This window comes from Lissotriton helveticus, chromosome 7, assembly GCF_964261635.1.
Source record: "Lissotriton helveticus chromosome 7, aLisHel1.1, whole genome shotgun sequence".
NCBI lineage: Eukaryota > Metazoa > Chordata > Amphibia > Caudata > Salamandridae > Lissotriton > Lissotriton helveticus.
In genome coordinates, this window is record NC_136068.1 from 384,592,136 (window position 1) to 384,614,747 (window position 22,612).

The 22,612-nt window shown below is 44.5% G+C and overlaps 1 protein-coding gene across 1 annotated transcript in view; it reads right to left on the minus strand.

The window, feature by feature from the left end:
- LOC144768499 (arf-GAP with SH3 domain, ANK repeat and PH domain-containing protein 1-like) overlaps positions 1–22,612 on the minus strand; it is a 1,182,076-nt gene that overhangs the window by 1,041,251 nt on the left and 118,213 nt on the right. The window lies entirely within an intron of this gene.

Here is a 22,612-nt window from a genome sequence, read left to right on the forward strand (position 1 = left end):
CCTGAATCCAGGTCCTCAAATCCTGAGATCCAAGTAGTGCCACTGCCCCTGCTCAGCTTCCTGCTCTGTAAATGTGTAATATATAATTATCTAAGCCTAATCGCTGTTTAAATGTAATCCTGAGTGGATTTGTTATTTGTATATTTATATAACACAAGTATATGTAGTAGACCTTTGTACTTACTACCATTCCTATGTGATTTTAGAGTTTCTGTTTGTATCTCTTCCTTGAGTGACTTTACAACTTGTACATTTGCAATTTTTCCCTCCTTTCACTTCATTTGTATATATAACTCTAACCACTGGTATATGTAGTAGACCTTTGTATTTACTACCTCTCTTATGTGCTTTTAGAGTGTATCGCTTCATTGAGTGACTTTACAACTTTTACATTAGCAATTTTTCCCTCCTTTCACTCCACTTGTATATTTGCACAAAAAAACCAAAGTCCTTAAGTACCGCAACTGGTTCTTTTGTAAAGCGCTCTGACACCTTCAGGTAATGTTCGCGCCATATAAAATCGCATTAAATAAATATATTAAGAACTGCGCGGTGAAAGGAATTATTTTTAAAAAAGCAAATAGTTACAAAAATAGCAAATTTAGGGATGGAGTGGCAAACTCTCCGGCAAGAGTAGCTCTTTTAGAGCACAAGTGGAAGCATCTGAACTCTCGCCATGGTCCACGCGCGGCGAAAGACATAGATGGCCAATTCATTTGGAATCACAGAGCGATTAATGAAAGGTTTTACATATTCTTCAGATGGATGTATTCCAAGAAGCACTTAAATCAGAAAGAGATGACAGCTTATTGAACACTTTAAACATTCTGTTCCGTGGTGAGGACTCCCAGGAGTTCATGGACGCCCCCATAATGAATAAGGAGGGGAGAGAGATGGTTATGTCAATGCAGTCTGGGAAGTCTCCGTGGCCTAATGGCCTAACAGTACAACCGTGGGGATGCTTCACAAGGGAAAGCCATGACCCTTTTTAACAAAGAAATAACAAGCACGGAATTTAACTAAATTAGCTTATGTAATGATATTCCAGATTCAGGTAGGAGCCATCTTCTTTGCACAAACAGACCAATATCTTTGTTGGCTGTAGACACAAAGATCCTGAAAAAGGATGGATGAGGGGATTAACATTTATTATAATAAGACTAATCCAAAGACGTTCCATCACAAGTATAAGCAGCAGCAACGGTTCCGACAATATATGCAAGTAATTGAATTATTGCAATTTTTGAAAATTTAACCCACCATAATGTACTAGAGCTGGATTCAGAGAAGGCATTTAACTGTGAAAAACAGGCATATGAAATGGAAATATTAAAGAAAACGAATTTTAGCCCATGCTCTGTGCCTCTTAACACCCTTTATGGTGGCTCTGTTTTCTAAAATAAATACAAGTGGCCTCTTGTTAAAGGCTGTCGAAGTGCTATGAGTCACAGTTAAGAGTAGAGCAGAGCTGTACCTCTTGCTGTACAACCTAGCGCTGCAACCATTAGCAATAGTAAACCACTCATCAGATAGGTTTCAAGATGTCACTTCAATTTCTTATCGCTTTTCTTTATGGATGTCATGTTGCTCTCACACTAGCCTCACTCAAATCTCCCAGAACCATATTCTTAAAGTTTGTTGAGAAATTTGAGTAGGAGAATTCCACACTGAAGTCTCTACACAGTTTTGCAACCTGGCCGTCCATTGCCTTTGCAAGCATCACGGAACTGCATTAAAAAACCTGGAATGAGAGTATATCCTTGCCCATGCTGGAATCTTTTTTTGGCTTACTCAGAAATAGTCAAACCAATATGAACCTTGGAAACGAATTAAGAAAGGCAAAACTGCTGAAGGTGCTTGATGATACATGAAGTGTTACAGCAAACAAATGATGGACGGAATGCTGACAATGCAAACATTCTCCCCCAGTCAAAAGATCTTGGTTAAATCCATTGTTCTTTTGCCCGGTCCTAGGATGCTTGTTTCCAGTCCAGGGAGGACCTTGCTTGGCAGTTCGGGCTGGAGTGTTCCCATGGGGCACAGGGTCAAGACTTGTTTGCATATGGCTGGGTTCAAACTGGAATGGCATGGCGAGCAACAAAACGATGGATTTAGGCCCAGATCTCTGTACTGGGATGATTGTATGACATTGTTCTGCATTCTGTCCAGCAACTGTTATTTTTGCTTTTTTCACCCCGAGTGGTACGGGTATGCTCAGACGTGAGTCCCGTGCTCTCCATGCCACTGGAATCAAGTTATCCTGGCTGATGAGGGCTGAAAGCCCGAAACCGGTCCTAGGATGCTTGTTTCCAGTCCAGGGAGGACCTGGCTTGGCAGTTCGGGCTGGACTGTTCCCACGGGGCACAGGGTCAAGACTGATTTGCATATGGCTGGGTTCAAACTTGAATGGCATGGTGAGCAAAAAACAATGGATTTAGGCCCAGATATCTGTACTGGGGTGAATGTATGACATTGTTCTGCATTCTGTCCACCAACTGTGGACAGAATGGCCTAACAGCTAAGGCGCTCGACCTCGGACCTGGGGATCGACCTGGGGTTCAAGTCTCGGTAACGACGCCAAAACCTCCTGTGATTCTGGGCAAATCCCTTAATCTCCCCGTGCCTAAAATGAAAGTAACTGGAAAAACGTAAAATGTAACTTAACTGGAAAAATATGTAAAGCGCTTTGATACCTGATTCGGTTCGGGTCTAGTTCGCGCTATATAAAACTCTGCAAAAAAAAAAATATATATATTTTGTTTTTGCTGATGATACATGAAAGCACAAGCAGTTGATCCCCCTGAAATAGCGGCTGTCGAGACCTTGCTACCTCAAACACATTTTAGACACTAGTAAAACTAGCAGGACCAGGGTCACGTGGGAGTGGCAGGTATGGCAGAAGAGGCACACAAAATGGTGAGCTGGCCCAAGCACTGGTTGCTGTTCTGAATGTAGGATTGAAGTCTGCAACAGACAGCAATAGATGTGGAAGTTGACTGGAGGAAAAATAAGCAATGTGTAAGGGAGCACAGTAGAGCTGAACCCAGATGTCCTAAACATTCAGCAACCTTGGGCATGGCCCTTGGATGCCATTATGGCCATAATGGTTTTAGAGTTATTGGGAATGGGAAACTGATACATGATCTCCCATTATTTGGATAAAGTCTTGCAGGGATTTGGCAGGTTTGGTTCGCTGCTCCCCAAGGCAGTGATCTCTTCGTAAGACGAAAGTGAAATGGGGCCATTCTGAAGCAACTGGCCATTAACATAGTGAGTTGCAGTGGGTCTGTCACATGTAACCTCTGTCCAGGTGATCAGTTTTCACTACAGCCAGTAAACAATTTCTGGGCAATTTCTACCTCTAGGAATAACTTCTACCTGATCCATATTATCTAGAAGTATGAAGTGAGGAGGTCACCTCTCCTGACTACCCTGAGTGTCTATACATCAAGTAAAGATGCTCTTGTATAGACAAAATGTTCAGGTGTTTACAGAGTCTAACATACATACTTCACTACCCTGTGCCTGGGTTATGCTAGGCCAATACAAGTTTTATTCTTTAACATCTCACTGATCTAAACCTAACAGGAGATTCTAGAAGTGAGCGAGAACAGCTGCTATTAGGGGGCCGAGAATTAGGTCAAACGAGAAAGCAGTGATATCCAATCTGCAAGCCTAGAAATTGCAGTATTCGTCCCCTTGCAGCTTTTCTTGCCTATAGCTTCCAGTATCTAGTCCCACAGGCTATCATTGTAGATTGGTTAACACTTGCTCGGATAAGAAATCTATGATAAGCTTCTTACCCCTAATATTGACGGCATTTAGCTGGTATAGACATGGCTCACTCCTCACAACTTGCTGCTCACAGTGCTTGGTGGCCACTGGGTATTATTCTGCATTATGTATGACCTCTTCGAAGGAAGTGGAGGTGGTGTCATCCTTTTAGTATGTTATTGCCTACTTTCTCACCCGTCACTATGACACTATTTCTGGGTGTGCATGTACTTCTTGTGCAATCTTTCTGTGTACGGTAAACCATCATGTGGCTTATGATAAAGAGATTCTCAAAGTAGACAATTTACAAAAAACGACACTTTGTGGCACTCCCTTCACCACAGCCTTTGGAAATCTTAATTTGTGGGTAGGTGGCCTCATTAATTAATTCACCCCATTCCTCTCCGATGCTACAACTATAGGTTTGGTCCCGGATTAATCTAAACCTCTCCCCAGCTCCCTAGATCCAACAATCGCTACCATTCTTCTCTCCTCAGAATTACAGACTTTAGCCTGGGACTCAATATTTTATGAAGCTCATTCTGTGTAGATCTTCTCCCCCAAATGAGGGCTGCCCTGGTCCTCTTGTGTGCAATCCCATGTGATCCTATGGTACAATCTATCATTGCAAAAATGAAACAAGCCTACCATGGAGGCAGTTTAAAGGGAAAATTATTAGCAGTCAAAGCCTTATTAAAACCTTCTTGCAGCTCATGAAAATGTCTTTCTGCTAAATGACATGTCTCTAGCTCTTTCTCAAAGGTCAGAACCTATCCTCCCTCTCAGTTTCAATTAGTAAGCTCCGGCTCTAACCTTTCTCACCATCTTCCATTCCTTACTTCTTCCTATCAGCCATTAAATAATTTAAGCAGGTTTTATCTAACAATATGTACCACAAGATGGATGATTGCCGCAACAAATGGGAGCCTATGTCAAATTTATTGCCATAGTCTCTCCCCAGATTGTATTAAAGCGACCATTTGATTTTCTCTTCATTGCATGTAGAAAGGCTCTTTGATATGTAGAAAGGGTCCCTGATTTGCTTAACTCTCGACATCCCACTAATGTTATTCTAGACTATTCTAACGGCTGATTGCTGTATGATCATTCCTTAACTTTACTAACAGAACCGAATGTCATCAATAAATGTTTTGTTTGGGTGACAGTTTCTACTTCTACACCACCTATTAAAATTGTCAATAGTTTCGAGAAGATGATGAAATTCGTGGCGGCATTCTTATTAACACTCCTCCATTTCATTTTACATACATATATATGTATTTAGTTCATCAAATAATAGTGTCGAGAATGCCAGAACCGTGCCTTTGCCAAAAACAGAATTACGAGAATACTGTGAAGGAAGGGCTGCTGTTCTATTACAGTCACGACGTCTAATTTGTAGTTTTTGAAGAACTGCCTACTAAACAGAAGTCCTACTAAACTGTAATTCTTTAACACAGGTGATTAGTAAAATGGATTGCATGAATAAATGGATTTATCATTGAAACAATGTAAAAGTAAAATCAGCATTCAGAAAGCTCAGCCACGAGCTCGTGTCCCACAGCAAAAAACTTCAAATGGTTATGAGGTAAACAATGCAGAGCACCAATAAAAACCACACTAAATACCTGAATGTCTACAAAGTCTTGACAGACACTCTTACATCCCTCATTAAATCCCCAATTTTTTTCACCTCTAATCAAATTCATTATTTTGGCAATCATATATTTTTTTCTCTACTGCGAAATATTATATAAACTTCTTTTACTTTTTGTTTCTTTACTGTCCCCTTCCTAGAGGCTTTATGGTAAAATTCTGGTCATATGTTCATTTTCATTGCCTTCCTGATGTCAAATCAAAGTACTTTATTGCTTGATTATAAAACCATTTCAATACAAAATTAAATGCATATCGAGTATAAAAGAATTCATATTAAAAGAATTTGAATCAGTCAGTGAGACTGACCATGTTCCTTATTAAACTCCTCCCACCACAAGGCTTTGCACATTCGCCTGAACAACTAATTATAAGGAGCCTAAAAAGTGAGTGAGCCAATAAGATCACAATAAAATATTGACATAATAAAATTACATATACCAAAAGGTCCAGACAACTGTGACCTGAACTAAATTACTGGACCTAAGCAATAGGATAGTATACAATAGAATTAAGCTAAGGGATGAACTTAGGATAATAACACTAGACGCAGTAAAGTGCAAAGTGCTCTGACTAACATAATCTAAAATCTTAACTATTGACAGTGGGTCGATATTTGTGCTGGGTCTAAGTGTCTGTAGGTTCAAACCAGGTAATTAGTCTGCATGCACCTGTTAACCTTAGCAGGAGAGTGCTTTAAGATTGATCCAAGAGATATGCATGAAGGGAACAGGACTCGGAAGATAGATGTCTAATCATACTCCCCTTTAGCTACTAGAGCTAAGGCCTCCACCTTTTCAGGTCGAGCTTAACAGCGCATGCGCTGCTCCCGAGCCATGCTGTCTCCCCTCTATCATTGCGGAAATAATATCAGCCGAATGAGAAAAGATTTTGCGGTTTACTGAAATTAGAGTCCGAAAAAGCGGACACAATGTATCCGTCGCCTATAAAGGCGGTTTTTCAGACAACCACGGAGACCCAGACACCAACCATATATAGTTCGTTGGATGTTGCCCTGTGCAGCATTGGAATGCTGGCACATGAGTAATGACCAAAGGGGGTGATTGGTTCATTAAGGAAATAAGAATATTGTGGTCCTGAGGAGAACCCTGAAAACAGCCCGGTTCGAAACGCGCCAACCTTGTCTATCCCGTGTCAAACAGAATTTCATTTGAATTGTGTTCAGTTGATGATTCAGATTGTTGTTGTAGATTTTTGTTGTGACAGTGATTTATATCTACACCTAGGAATGGATTTCATTTAGTACGGTACTGACATTGGGATTGAGGACATTTCATTACCAAGTGGTGGGTTACGCAACAGTGAGCCTGACCCCCACTGGTATGTTTGGTGAGAGAGTGTGTGCTATTAGGGTTTGGCCAAATTTGTGATTTGTATGTTTGTTGGTGTACATTTAGTGGGTATAGGTGTCTTGTGAAGATGTTGTGTAATTAGTGTATATATTGGGACTTTTGTATTCTATTGACTACACATGCACAAAACCCTTTTTTTGACAAAGTATATTTCTATAAATTGTGTAATATATTAAGTAACGGTGGAGCAAAAGAGTGGACCTTTATGTTTTATTCATATGGTCTATTAATAAATAATTTGTGAGTTTAGCTCAGTACTGGCAATCGTTTTGTTTCTTGTCTCCCCTCTATGAGTATTGGTCCAGCCTCTCGCTTCCCAATGGTTCCTTTGTGTGTGTCTAAATTCTCTTCCTTTCTGTGGCTAACTTTCACATTTGTCCCTCCTTTCGGTGGGTGGTTCCTGTCCCTGGCGACTGGCCCCGTTAAATGTGTAATGGCTCCTCTGTCCACTTTGTTTCGTTTATGCACTTCTTTTTCTGTTTTCTAATTGGGAACGCTCTCCTCTTACACAGTAAACTCTCCATTGCTTCTTTATCTACACCCCCACACTTTCCTCTCTCTTCTTCCTCCAGCAGTCCATGCCTGTCCTTAAGGACAGGAGGTTGACAGTAGGTGCGGGACCCCACGCTTCAAGTTTGTTAGGGTATACGTTTTTTCATCAATGCAGCCTCTTTGGCCGGAAACTGGCCTCTCTTTTTGGTAAACAAAATGCTTTGAGGTTTGTATTTGAAGGTATAAATTGTAAACTAATGGGACGTTTTTACCTCTTCATATTCATGCGGCATGCATAGTTTAAGTATTTTACGCGTTTTGGGGGTTCACAAGCACAAACACAGTACAGAGGTAGAGTTGTGGTTGAAAGAAAGATTTACATGTTCATTTTAACCCGTTCCATGCTGCCGTCGGCCGTTGGACGTCGCGAGCGCTACTTCGCTGGTGCTGTGCACGTCCAAAGGCCGACGCAGCCCCGCCTGCTCTTTAGAACGTCCGCACCGTGGCGGAAAAACCGCAGCGGTTAAGGCGTTAAACAAACAATTGTTTTGGTTTTGTTTGCAGAAAACATCAATATTTAACTCCTTCAAAATGGACTGTGAACGTTATAAAGCTCAGCCATATCCCACGCCATATCGACTATCACTCCAAAGTTGTGATTGTTAAGCGCGGCACACGCTCCACAGCTGTTGCCTTTCATTTAGAACAATGCTTTTAGGTTGAAATTCTGAACACTGTCCACGCAGCGCAGCACCCGCTTCACTGCTGCCACAAAGCAGACAGGAACAGGATTTAGGCACCAATATTCCCAGTTCCAAAGTCCACAACCCACACTAGATGTAAATGTAGAATGCTTGTGAAAAACAACCATACAGGTAGTTCTAATGATAACACATTCAGTTAGAACTTGTTTTATATAGTTTCATGTGTTTTTTGCCGAAAACACTGCCATTTACTTGTTTTTGCAATTGGACACTTAATGTGCTCTTGCTATACCGATTCCATCGCTCAAGTTGTAAGTGCAATTACAAGCAAAGCCACAATTATATTTGCAACTCGCATAGACACAATTTAAATTCCCTAGAATTGGAGTACGCTCCTTGAAATGCTTATAAAAGGTTTTTGGTTTCATCGAATTACAAAATAATTTTATATTTTTGGGTACTTTAGAAGTGAGGTGCATTGTGCTTACACCTTTTAAAGAAATACATAAATACCACTTTAATTACTCAAAATGCTAACTTACCAATGTTCACTTTTGCGAACTTTTACTTGACTTATTTGAAAGGGAAAATCACAATAAGAAACAGCAAATTCACCTTTTAATGCTACTGCAACCGACTTTCATTCTTGAGAGTCAGGATCTTGGATCGGTTGACGGTTTAACATCCTGTGGGTTATGGTACTTTACTTTATGGTATTGTGTCTAAAAACAACACAAATGGAGCTTATAACTGTGAAAACAATCAGGGGCGGCTCTAGGCTCATGGCGGCCATGGGCAGTGAGAGTAGGTAGGGGTTCCGGGCGGAGCACGGAGGCCAGTGAAGGGGGGGGTCAGAGGGTTTGGAAGTGGAACAGAGCCGGAGGCCGCCAAATCCCTGCCAGGGGCCACCACGCAAATACGTATCCATCCTCAGAGGATTATTATATTAAGAATATATATTGGCGTGGTGGCCCCTGGGGTTTGGTGGCCCTGTGAAGGTGCACAGCTTGCACATGCCTAAGGCCGCCCCTGAAACAATCTTAACTGGCATGTTAATGTAGTGCCTGATATATTTCAAGTAGGCGCCTTTGAAAACAAGGCCAGCAAGTGCTCTTCTTTCCTATGCCATGCGTGAACCCATCCTGGAGCAGCTTTGATAGATAAGGTGTGAGGCAGCCACATTCTTCAAAAGCACCAGAAGGTTGTAAAAAGGAACACAACGGTGATTGTATAAAACGGAAACAAACGTTTCCTCCCTATTTCACTTTTATCAGATTGCGGTTTTGAACTGCAACCAGTATTACGCTTTTTTTGGGGGGGGGGGGTGTAAAAGGAGAGTTTCTTTTTATATTTCTCAAAGGGAGTGTGTGTAGGTAACATTTCAAAGGTACTGACAAAACAATCCAATAAATAACAATAACATGCTATCTTTAAACTCTAAAACATTTTGGGTAAAAAAAACGGTTATACACATACTAATTTGAAGGTGCAAATGTAATACATTATAACGTTCGATTAGACAGCCTTTCACACAAAATATCAGTTTAGGGGGGGTGGAAGCAGATGAGCGTGATCTTTTAGTTTCAATCCCAACAGATTCCCTGATTATTAAACATGCTCCCATACAACCTAGAAAAATGATTCAGAGCAACTTGATGCCTTGCAGCCAAGACGTGAATATTAAAATGACAACATATCAACGATTTCAATATTATTCATCACATTCTTTGCGATTTAACTACATATGTTAGCAACAGCAGGCGTGGTTTCGAAGCTACTGCTGCAGGCTTTAAATCTGGCGAAGAAGGCTCCTGTCATTACATCAATTAACATATGTGAGCAGTTGAAAACCTGCAATGCAATGAAAGGTAGCCAACAGGTCTAAGTTTGTTTTGCTTGCAATCTCCCTAACACCACCCACATAGTCACTAAGGGCTATGCGTAGTAAAACCTGTAGATGTTAAGCACCCAGGGTAATATGCAGCATGGCTAAAAACGTATAAGGTCCCAAAGGTGTGACCTACTGGCTATGCCAATGCTTGTTTGAGAAGCTATGGATTTTTTTTTACCAGTGCCCAATTTAGACTAATGTCCGATGGATCAAAACAGGCCAGCACTGTCTCCTAGCAGGGCGATCCACCCTCTTCCTAACAGCTCCCACTTATCTTCCATAAGGGAGGTGCACAGTACATGAATTATGTCTTTCTTGTATTGTTTACAGTGCCTGTTCCTCGCCTCGATTCCAAGCTGGGTAATGTGTTTGAATCAGAATTACCCCCAACCTGAGTTACATAAACTGTGCTTTTAGCCAGTCACAGTAAAGTTCGCTTTAATAGGACTGTGGTTTCAGAAATGTATAGGAGTGCAGTGTCAACCAGTCGTGTTTACGATGAGATGCTGGCCATGTCCTCTAGTAGTGAGAGCTGTTTAGTGCTCATTTTTGCCACCCTTTTGAAATCTTGATGGCTGATGCTTGAATCCCAGGCATTCGATAGACCAAGCATCCTCAGAGCCTGAGACCTTGCTGAAGACTTCGTTTTTAATTCTAACCAGAGACAGTGGGCCAGTGAGTCTTCATTTGCTAACCTAAGATTAAGACAGCATATTGCAAAAGCTACCTTCTGTGCCAGAACCTGCCTAGCGATTCCAATCTCCAACCAAACCTGAGCTGGGGAGGTATAGAAAGGAAGCTTAAAGATGGTTCTGTAGATCTTCAGGACCATCTTGTCCAAAATTGCAAAGTCACATCCTTTTAGGGACTCGCTTCCATAAGCTGAAGCTGGAAGTATCTTTGCTTCGGCCACCTGAAGAATGGGCATAATGTTATGGCCTTTTAGTTTTGTATGAAGAGACCTAAGTGCAAAGGATAAAGCAATGCCCTTCTTCACGATTTCATTAAATTGGTCACTGTATCTCCCATTGTTATTAAAGTGGACTCCGAGGTACTTGAAACACTTAGTTGACTCAAGCCTTTCTTGATCCAGAAACCATGAAATGTTTAGATGTTTAGTACCTCTGACCACGAGGATCTTAGTTTTGTTTTGGTTGCTTGTCAGGCCATTCTTGGTTGAAAGAGCTGAGGTGGCATCTAGGAGGCATTGGTTTTACGTATAAGAACTAGATCATCTGCGTAAAGCAAGTTTGACAGGTGGAAGCACCCAGCTTGGGTGGATGAGAGTTGACTAAGTTCAGAGCCAGGGTCAAGTCAGATAAAAACACATTAAATAGCGTTGGTGCAAGGACACAGACCTGCTTGAGGCCTTGTGAAGTGTTAATTGGCCTGGACAAGCATGACCCGTCACCAACTTTCATTCTGAACCATATCTCTTGGTGCAACATTTGCAAGGCCCCAAACAGGCCACCCGGGACGTTGAGCTGAGACAGTTTCTGCCACAGCTTTCCCATGTCAACTGTTGAATGCAGATTTATAGTCAATAAAGCCCCAAAAACATGTTGGTTATTAGATTCCGCCTGGTCAATTAAAATAGAGAGTGCCATCAAATTCATGGAAGGCCCTGTGCACTTGGTGAACCCGGTTTGATTAGGCAGGATGATCTCGTTTGTCTTGGTCAACAACTGATGCGTGTCCAGTAGCGCACCTGCAAAAATGTTTGCGTTATCAATTAGTGCTACCAAACGGTGGAGACCAGGGGCTCTCTTGTCATCACCCTTAAATATTGGAGTAAGTATTGAGCCATGCCATGATGGGGGAATACAATTCTGCTGCAGTATGGTCCAGAAGAGCAGGGTCAGTTGAGCGGCCCAGAAACTTGGATGTTCCTTGTAGATGGCTGGTGGAATTACGCTTGGGCCTGGCGTCCCCTTCTCCACGACCCTTCTCAGTTTGCTTCAAGCCTTAAACTTCAGTAATAGGGCACCAAGATGTTTCCAAATCTCTGATCTTAGTCACAGATTCCCGAGTTAGAATGACATCCAGGCCCTTCCTCTGTACCGGGATCCAGGCCAATTAGGCCAGCTGGTTAAAGTGATTATGCAGGAAATTTACCAAGTTTCCCCTGAGATGTTCGAGGAGGCTACATTTGGAAGATTTCTTCCCACTCCATTTATAGTTTGCCATATATTTGCGGAGTTGTTTGACCTAATGTTGTCCAATAGTTTTGTCCAAAAGGAGTTCCATTTCTCCCATTGAATATCCTTTGTTTCTGCTTTTAGGTTTCTTCTTGCCTCTCTTAATTTGCGTATAATTATTGGGTCCATTGGCGATCTTTTGAGGCTTCTCCAAAGCCGATTGATCCTTCTTTTGGTGTTCCTTATCAGGCAATCTGTTTCCCATTCTTGTGAAGATGTCAGCATTTGGATATTAAAATTCTTTTTTTCCCCAGGGACAGGCTTTGTGTGCTTACTTGTGAGCTTTTCGGTGAACCTTACCCAGTCGACCAAAGGATCTCCCTTCAGCTTGTGAGTGGCTGCTAGTAGTTGTTTGTCTTCAAATGCAAGGCTTGATAAGGAGTCAGTAGTGTATTTGATGCACTTAAGGTTGACTTTATGGCCTTCGGATCCAAGGTCTACTGATTGACCATACCCGTCCAGCCCAATTTCGAGGGTTAGCTTGTGAGGTCGATGATCACTGTCCATTTTTTCTCCATAGCCAAAGGAGGGGATAGTATTCAATAAGGGGAGACTGCCAAAAGTGAAATCAATTAAGGAAGACCCAATGCTTGTTAAATAATAGTCCAGGTGGTGTATCAGGTAATATTTGGCCATCTAAGGCTCTCTGGCCAAAATTTTCCAGATTCCCATGTAGGGTCGGTCCTTTTTTGTCATCTTTAAGCCATCAAGGGGGGAATCTTGACTAGTTGTTGCCCAGTCTGCATCTTGCCCCTCTGTGATCTCATTTGCAGGTAGCTCACTCATTAGCCACATGTTAAAATAATCTGATATTAGGATGCCCTTGCTGGTCTTCTCAGATCTGAGGCCTAAAGTAATATTGATCAGCTTATTTGAGACCTCTGTCCTTGAGCTGGAGTTTGGGTGGATGGAGACATTTACCAGGATAATTCTTTTAGATTGGCCATTAGGAGTTTAGAGAAATAGATCTACTTCTTGTAACACTGCGTTATTGCTGTAGTGTTCCCAGGACTCAATTGTACTGGCAGTAAATATGCATATGGCCAAACTGCTTCTATATCGGCCTTACTTTCATTGCTTGATTGCGGGTGTAACATTATTTAAATAGCCCTCCAGAGGGTAAGCCTTCTGTGCCCAGGTCTCTTCTAACAAAACCATTTGAAAGGAACAGAGATGTAAAAGTGTTTCCTAATCCAACAGTTTATTTGCCAACCCATTGATATTCGACGAACATATCCCGTGTGCCTGATCCGAGGGAACTGTTGGGGGCTATTTTTTCAACGTAGAAATCTTGTTGAGTGATCCCGACAACCAGCCCCAATTGCCTGCCACATGTGTGCCAGCTGGTAGGTTTTCATGGAAGCTGTTGATTTGCTCAATTGCAGGAGGCAGGAATTTTGCCTAGTGCACCTCTAAGAAACAAATAGACCAATATGGACTGAGTAAAAGTTTTGGCCTCTTTGGACAGATTTTCGCGGACATACAGATACCCTAGTTACTTGGATGGCGCGATAGTAATCCTCCACTGTTTGAAGGTTGGAGTACGTCTCAAGACTTTCAGTGGATCTCCAGGTTACTTTTGTTGTTTTATTAATCTGGCTGGGCCCTGGGGCAATGAATTCAATTGAAGTGATATTGTGCAATGTGACAACTCCGCGGGTGCCCATAGATTGAAGTAGCTTGCGAATGTTATCACGTTTTAAAATGCCAAAAGAACCTCTGGATTTATATGCCTGGTAGAAAATATAGTAATTTGGGCTTGTGTGGTATCTACGAAGCCTGCATATGGTTTAGTGGGTTTAGTGGGTGATCGTACCTCCCTGTCCGAATGGCCAGAGGCCACAGGGTTGTTTTGACAGAGGCGAATGGGCATACTGATCGTCGGATCTTCCAGTGAAACCACGGAAGGTGACTGTTATCGCGTTTTTGTTACAGGGTGCATTGATGGAGGATGAGTGAGGTGCCCCTTCAAGGGTGTTACAATCAGGGCTCAGGATGCCCCTTCCAGATGGCAAGAGGGGAAACATCTGAGCCTCTGTTGGGCTCGTTAAGGCTGGTCAGATGGCATTATGTAGAATGCTTATTGGATGGGTATCAGCAATGTTAGTCTTTAGTAGTTTAATCGTCCCATTATTGTTGCCCTGCGGGTTGTTCAGCCAGACACTAGGACCCCGTGCCAAGTTGGACAGGCCTGGAATAGACTGGTCCTGCTTGGCTGGTGGTACAAAAGTAGTGAGGGGATCACTTTTCTCTGTCGTATGTAACTCAGCAGCATCTTGTAAGGCAATTACTTCAGGAGATTCCGTAGTTTTTGAGTATAATGATGTGGGAATGAGTTCTGAGATTGGGTCAGCTGTTTCGGGCGCCTCATCCAAAACTCTGGAGAGGTTTTGTTCTTTAACCTGGGCGGAAGAGCTGAACTTCTGCTAGTATGAAAAATTGGGTGGGTAGGCATATTATGAATCAAGGTTAGATTTTTATTTCAGCCCTTTCTTTTTTTGATCTCTTGCATTTGGGCTCACCATCTGCTGCCAGGTATTTCCTGCCATAATCACCAAGATCAGCTATAGAGGCTGTATATCCCCAGGAGTGATGCCCTTGGTTGATAAACTCAGACAGTTACCTTCAATGGCTCTGTGCCTCGAGATTGCTTGCAGTAAGGTCCCATCCTCAGCTGGCGTGGCTGCATGTATGCCGTCCATGTGACCAGCCAGTTTTCCAGTTTCAGTTTTCGCATCCTCTTCTCCTTGCACCCAACCTTTTTTCTTTTAGGACTTCTCACTGACATCCTCCTTCAAGTCTCCCACTAACTTTTTCATCATCTCAGTAATTGTACATAGCTTATCAAGAACTGGGGAGCAGTTGCAAACCTGGCGGAAACCATGTGCATCTGCCTGAGCCTTTCTCATCAAGTTGTATAGGTCTGAAATGTTGTTGGCGATTCTGGCCACATACAAATCTAAAGTGTTCAGTAGGCTAATCTGTATATCCATTTTATTAGCTTGGAAGGACATTGCCTCCACAGTGCTCTGCAAGATGCTAAGTGCGTTGTTCCAGAGTGAATCTTGTGCCCATTGGGATTCTTCTTTACGGACACCAGTGAAGCTTGAGTTTACTATATAAGGTCAGTATGTTTTCCCACTCTTTTGAGTGAAGATATAATCAATCTTTTACAAGTGACTGTGCGTTCACTTCAGTGTAGCCAGTTGGTTTGATCCATTTTTGCAGTCTTTATGGGCCAAGATGTTCGGCGGTGATAAGGAACCCTTGAGTTGCTCTGATGTCATTAAGGTCATTGAAGCAAGTCGTGCCTCATGGCCAGGAGCTGCCCGCTTCTTCTTCTCTTCCTCAATCTGAGTAATCAAATGTGACAAGTCTTCCCCTCCCAGTGAAGAGTTAAAGGATGGCTGTACTGAGCCCCCCCGTCATGGTTTTAGAAGCGGCCTCCCCATGCATTTTCTCTGGGTCCTCTTGATCAACTTGACCCCAAATGTTAAGAACGGTTTTTGTGCCGAGTACAGACTGTTTCTCTTCCCTGCCTCAGGCAGCAAGGGCCACAGGCGCTTATTTGAGGGAGATGTCCTTTGGGGCTGCAGAACTACTGTAGACCCAGTCAGTTCCTGCGATCGCTTACAGCTAAGTCACCTCTGGAGCCTTATGAATTATCACAATGGGGCGCAGGAGAATGGGCAGCCCATTTAGGTATAGGACTGCCCCAGCATATTTTAAAAAGTTGAATTTGGAAGGGATTTTTGGTTGGAAGCATGTAGTGTTTACTCCTCCAGCGATGCTAGTTGTGTTTGTATGCGATGTTGAGTCATGCTGTCGACCACTGTTGATGTGGATGGAGTAAACTGAAGTATCTGCTCTGGTACAGCTGGAAGCTCAAATGATCTACCCTCTTCCTCATCTTCGTTTGAGTCACCACAGGCCCCCCAGACTTGGCTCCCACAGGCCCCCAAGACTTGCCAGATCGCATAACTACAATTCTGCTAGACAGCTTGATTTCTTAGTTGTGATCCTGGTTGTGTTTATAGGTGTCTTTTATTTTGTTTTAGTCACAACAGGTCCCAGTGTTGTATACAGGTGCAGATATGCTCTTGATAGGACCACCAATTGCACTATGTGAGATAGTTCGATGGTAGGAGAGGTGCAAGTTACCCAAGAAGATAATTGGCTGCTTCTGCGCCTACCCTTCATGACCCATCCACCTATGGACTCTTTCCCAGAAGACTCTCGCCCCCACAAGAGCCAAGGTAGGACATCTCTGTCACCTTCGTCTAAGTCCCATGTGTAGTAGGTGTTGGGAGTCACAAAAAAACTGTTTCACTGCTCTTTCCACGGTTGGAATCAAAGTTCGAAGGATGGCGCAGATCATGGGTGGGAGTGCGGGGGCACAGGGGGTAAAGAAAAAAAAACATACCTCCACGCCGCGACTCGCAGCTCTCTCCACCATCGTCTATCCCAGAACAGAGCACCCAGGAAGCACCCAGGCTCCCCTGAGCCAATCACAACGCTGCAATTCAGTATAGTGGTTGGTGTGAGCACTGTGGTTCGGCGCTCAGATGGGGACTGGGGGCATGGGTGGAGACCATGCACAGTGCGCATGACTGTTTGGGCGGCACTAGATGGCCGCCCAACTATTCATGCACACATAGGGAGTGCAAACCACTCCTCCCCTGCTCGGTCAACAGAGCAGCCCTGCCCACAAAGCTGCTGAAACAAGGAAAAAGTAAAATGATAATAACTTAGAATTATTATTATTTTATTTTTCCTTTACTTGTACTGCTTAAAAGCAGTGGGGCGACGTTCCTCTGCCTTAGCTAAGGAGCCGCCACTGACTGCTAGTGCTACTGTTGTGCCTTTAATGGTTGCAGATTTAGCCCGGATGAGCAGTACGTTCATGGTGCCTGCTGACAAGTTTTGATACTGTGTCTTCAAAGATATGGGTTCCAGCTGAGCTGTTCCAGTGCTGGTGTCTAAAAGCATGACAGCACAACTGTGACATGCTGGTAAAGTCTCTGTAGAACATAATAAAAGCCATGTTGAAAAGAGCTGCTAATTTTCCCCACGGCTCAGCTGTGTGTCTGTTCAGGGAGTTAAAGGCAGAGCATTAGCAAGCAATTCTTGCCCTCTAAGGGACTTTCAATATGGATTCTAAATGTAGATGATCAATTATGTATGTGACAATTCCTACCAGCCTGTTTCCAAGCTTTAGACTGACTATCTGCAAGCCCCTCATGTCATTCCCTCCGTTATCTCTTATGCTCGAAAAAGTATGGAAAAAAGAAAGATCTCACAACAAAGCAGGGAGATTGAACAGTGGGTTAATGTGGGATAGCGTGAGATCCATTGAAAGAGCTCCCAAGTGGTGGAATGTACTAGGTAGATGATGGTCTTCAGGCACAGGTTAGCGATGGACGCCACCTTCGTTGCCTAGAGCAATTTTGGGCCAGTCATTATCATGAAGGGGATTTGGAAATGCTCTTCTTGGGTTATGCAACTATGGATACCCACATGATTGTCCGATTGATCTTCACAGTTGATTTTTGTGTGCAGGGCTGTCGTTCAGAGCCAGAAACTGCTGAAGATTGTTTCCCCGCAGTGTGCAGTGATCTAGCATAGGAAACTCCCATTGAGCGAACCAACTGTATTGACTGTATGTACTGAGGACTGTGTATACCTGGGCCCACTTTGGAGAGGAGCCATGCCAAAATCTTGCTGTTAAAGCATGTCTAGGGTCATGCTGGGAAGGTTTTTTTAAACATTAGATATTATCCGATTAAGAATATGGTTCAATGTTCTGGGCATGCTTGCTTTCTTTCACACCGCTAAGGGCTTCACTGGATAGGATGGCGAAGACCCTCCGGTTATGTCTGCTATTCTGCCTGTTTCTTCTTTCAATTTCCCATCTCGAAATTGCCTGTGTGGACCTGAGGATCAGACACATGGGCGAGACCAACTTCACCGACTGGATGGATTATTTTTTCCTTGATGTTCAAGAATTTCAGAATGGACCTTTCACACAATGCTCTTCTGGTAGTATGGGTTCCTTTGGCTTGCCCCTCTCCATCTTGAGTTGAAATATCTTTAATTACGATCATACTTTCAATATGGCTACTCCTAAATCTTTACGACTCTTAAACGTGGCTTAAACGTGGCATATTGATTTATCTTCCCATTGGTAGTAGGATGTGTCCCGCCCCCCCCCCCCTCTTTTCAGGGTGCCTCAAACCTTGTCTAGATCAATTTCTGCTTCTCCTCTGCCTCTTCAGAAGAGGATGTTCGCATAAACTCTGGACTGTTTGAACCATTAAAGAGCTGTACAAGATTCTATTGGAGCCAGAATATGTTCTCTACGCCACCTCTGGACACTCTGACCTGTAAAATGGCAACTGAAATGGAGTTAGATGGTAAGAAATCAGGCACAAAAGACCAGATGTCTGGACACGGCTAATCTTACTGCCAGGAAACTACCAGCAACTTGCAAATATCCGACTAATGCACAGGTATAGAAAGAGTTAATGAGTGCTCTGCCTGTGTACTGTAAATGTGGCCTCTAATTGAGGGGAGACTTGGCAGCAAGCAGGCAGAGATACAATGATAATACAAATCAGGCAAGGATAGAGGGTCAACAATAAACCATCAGCACAGTGTTCCTATTGCTTCAGATGGATTTACTGATGGGCACTTTCCTTTGAGCAGATCAATGATGTGATGAGTGGAGCGCAAACAATGATGGAGGAATGGCTATCAGCCAATAGCCGCGGCACATTTCTATGCACTGGATCTGTGCGCTGTGGCTGTGTCATAGTGAGCTTGCTGTGGGCCCTTATCCAGGCAAGGAGCATGGACCGCCCTTGGCTGTCTGTCAACAGGCCATCCATTGCTCAAACTCCATCAATATAATTTGCACCCAGCGCCCTGCACTGTCCAGTGGTAGTCCTAATTTTTGCACTATAGTTGTGGAACTCAAAGCTACACACTTCAGAAAAGACAAGGTGGTGGAATGACTACTGCTTTTTGAACTGCATATTATAACCAGTATGCATGTTGGAATAGTGGGCAAATAAACATTGAATTGCAACAATGTATTAACTTCAGACTGGTAAAATTAAGAACAAACAAAGCTTCTATGCAAGTAAACTTTTTAAGCTACCTATAAAGCAAAAACAATTATATATGGGCAATTTTGTGGCTATTTAGCTTCCTGATCTAAATAGTATCAATGAGGAAAACTAACAAGGCAGTTCTGTGGGCAGAAGTGCTTGCTGAAAAGACCCACACACAGCAGGAGATCGTGTATTCACAATCCAAAAAAGCCTGCACAACCTTCAATCGAATAAAGGGCTGCAAAACTTCAAAATGAAAACATTTGGTCTGGGTATTAGTGGCACCTGGAATCTGTGGGGCTGTGAAGCCGTCTAACCGTCCACGCAGCTACGGCATAAACAAATATTTTACTGCCCCATCTCTGGGCATCCTTTTACCACTGTGTGGATGCAATCATTAAATCCATATGTTCATGATCTAGAAACTTTCTGAGCAGAGAAACCACTTGAGTTCCTCTTTCATTCTCTTCCACAGACAGTGTAAGTGATATGTCCATAGGGGAAAGTAATCAGCTTACACAATGAAGTCAGTGATCACAGCAAGCTTCTCTCATATACAGACGCAGCCGAGACTACAACAGTATAACCACTCGTCAAAGTACACAAAGGTCATTGACAGAAGTAGTGCGAGCTTACCTTTGGGGTGGGACAAGTGAAGCTTGAATGGAAGCTCACCTCACATCTATGGGACAATTGTCATGCTTGACCACACCAATGCAAGCCTCCATCAGACACATGGAACAAGTACCTTACTGGAAAGCACCAGTGCAAGCCTTCATCATGCACTTGGAACCAGTATCTATCTGGGAAGCACCAGTGCAAGCCTACATCAAGCACATGGAACCAGTATATCTGGGAAGCACCAGTGCAAGCCTCCTTCACATGGAACAAGTATCTTACTGGGAAGCACCAGTGCAAGCATCAATCACAAATATGGACCAGTATGTTACTGAGAAGCCACAGTGCAAGCATCCATCACCCACATGGAACCATTACCTTACTGGGAAGCACCAGTGCTAGCCTCCATCACGCACATGGAACCATTATCTTACTGGGAAGCACCAGTGCAAGCCTTCATCATGCACATGAAACCAGCATTATACTGAGAAGCACCAGCTAAAGCCTCCAACACACACACGGAACCAGCATCTTACTGGGAAGCACCAGTGCAAGCCTCCATCATGCATATGAAACCACATCTTACAGGGAAACACCAGCAAAAGCCTCCATCATGCACATGGAACCAGCATCTTACTGGGAAGCACCAGTGCAAGCCTCCATCATGCACATGGAACCAGCAGATTACTGGGAAGCACCAGTTCAAGCCTCCATCATGCACACGGAACGAGCATCTTACTGGGAAGCACCAGTGCAAGCCTCCATCATGCACATGAAACCAGCATCTTACTGGGAAGCACCAGTGCAAGCCTCCATCATGCATATGAAACCACATCTTACTGGGAAGCACCAGCGAAAGCCTCCAACACACACACGGAACCAGCATCTTACTGGGAAGCACCAGTGCAAGCCTCCCTCACGCACATGGAACCAGCATCTTACTGGGAAGCACCAGCGAAAGCCTCCCTCACGCACATGGAACCAGCATCTTACTGGGAAACACCAGCAAAAGCCTCCATCATGCACATGGAGCCAGCATCTTACTGGGAAGCACCAGTGCAAGCCTCCATCATGCACATGGAACCAGCAGATTACTGGGAAGCACCAGTTCAAGCCTCCATTATGCACACGGAACGAGCATCTTACTGGGAAGCACCAGTGCAAGCCTCCATCATGCACATGGAACCAGCATCTTACTGGGAAACACCAATGCAAGCCTCCATCATGCACACGGAACCAGCATCTTCTTGGGAAGCACCAGTGCAAGCCTCCATCATGCATATGAAACCACATCTTACTGGGAAACACCAATGCAAGCCTCCATCCTGCAGATGGAACCAGCATCTTACTGGGAAGCACCAGTGCAAGCCTCCATCATGCATATGAAACCACATCTTACTGGGAAGCACCAGCGAAAGCCTTCATCAAGCACATGAAACCAGCATCTTACTGGGAAGCACCAGCGAAAGCCTTCATTACGCACATGAAACCAGCATCTTACTGGGAAGCACCAGTGCAAGCCTCCATCATGCATATGAAACCACATCTTACTGGGAAGCACCAGCGAAAGCCTTCATCATGCACATGGAACCAGGATCTTACTGGGAAGCACCAGTGCAAGGCTCCATCATGCATATGAAACCACATCTTACTGGGAAGCACCAGCGAAAGCCTTCATCATGCACATGGAACTAGGATCTTACTGGGAAGCACCAGTGCAAGCCTCCATCATGCATATGAAACCACATCTTACTGGGAAGCACCAGCGAAAGCCTTCATCATGCCCTTGGAAGCTGCTTTCTGCCCTAACCTACCTGGATTGCTAAGGAGTGTGGACTCTCTTCTGCCCTTTGCTCTTTGAGGGAAACGGACCTTCTTCTTCACCTCCCAGCACCTCGCCGGACCCGCTTCGCGGGTCCCGCAGCGCGCCATCTGCTGCTGGTGATTGCGGTTTGCTGAGGAGGAGCGCGGGGAAAGGCAAGTCGACCAGCGGGGCTGCGAGCACAGGCAGGGACTCCAGTATCCAGGAGCCCCTGCGCGCCCAACCTGCAACACCTGGGCTGCTCTCCCCGCTGGCCACGCCCCCCGCCTACAGAGTGAAAACCGGGCTTCGCTCTCGCCCCTGTGGGACCCTTGGAAGCTGCTTTCTGCCCTAACCTACCTGGATTGCTAAGGAGTGTGGACTCTCTTCTGCCCTTTGCTCTTTGAGGGAAACGGACCTTCTTCTTCACCTCCCAGCACCTCGCCGGACCCGCTTCGCGGGTCCCGCAGCGCGCCATCTGCTGCTGGTGATTGCTGTTTGCTGAGGAGGAGCGCGGGGAAAGGCAAGTCGACCAGCGGGGCTGCGAGCACAGGCAGGGACTCCAGTATCCAGGAGCCCCTGCGCGCCCAACCTGCAACACCTGGGCTGCTCTCCCCGCTGGCCACGCCCCCCGCCTACAGAGTGAAAACCGGGCTTCGCTCTCGCCCCTGTGGGACCCTTGGAAGCTGCTTTCTGCCCTAACCTACCTGGATTGCTAAGGAGTGTGGACTCTCTTCTGCCCTTTGCTCTTTGAGGGAAACGGACCTTCTTCTTCACCTCCCAGCACCTCGCCGGACCCGCTTCGCGGGTCCCGCAGCGCGCCATCTGCTGCTGGTGATTGCTGTTTGCTGAGGAGGAGCGCGGGGAAAGGCAAGTCGACCAGCGGGGCTGCGAGCACAGGCAGGGACTCCAGTATCCAGGAGCCCCTGCGCGCCCAACCTGCAACACCTGGGCTGCTCTCCCCGCTGGCCACGCCCCCCGCCTACAGAGTGA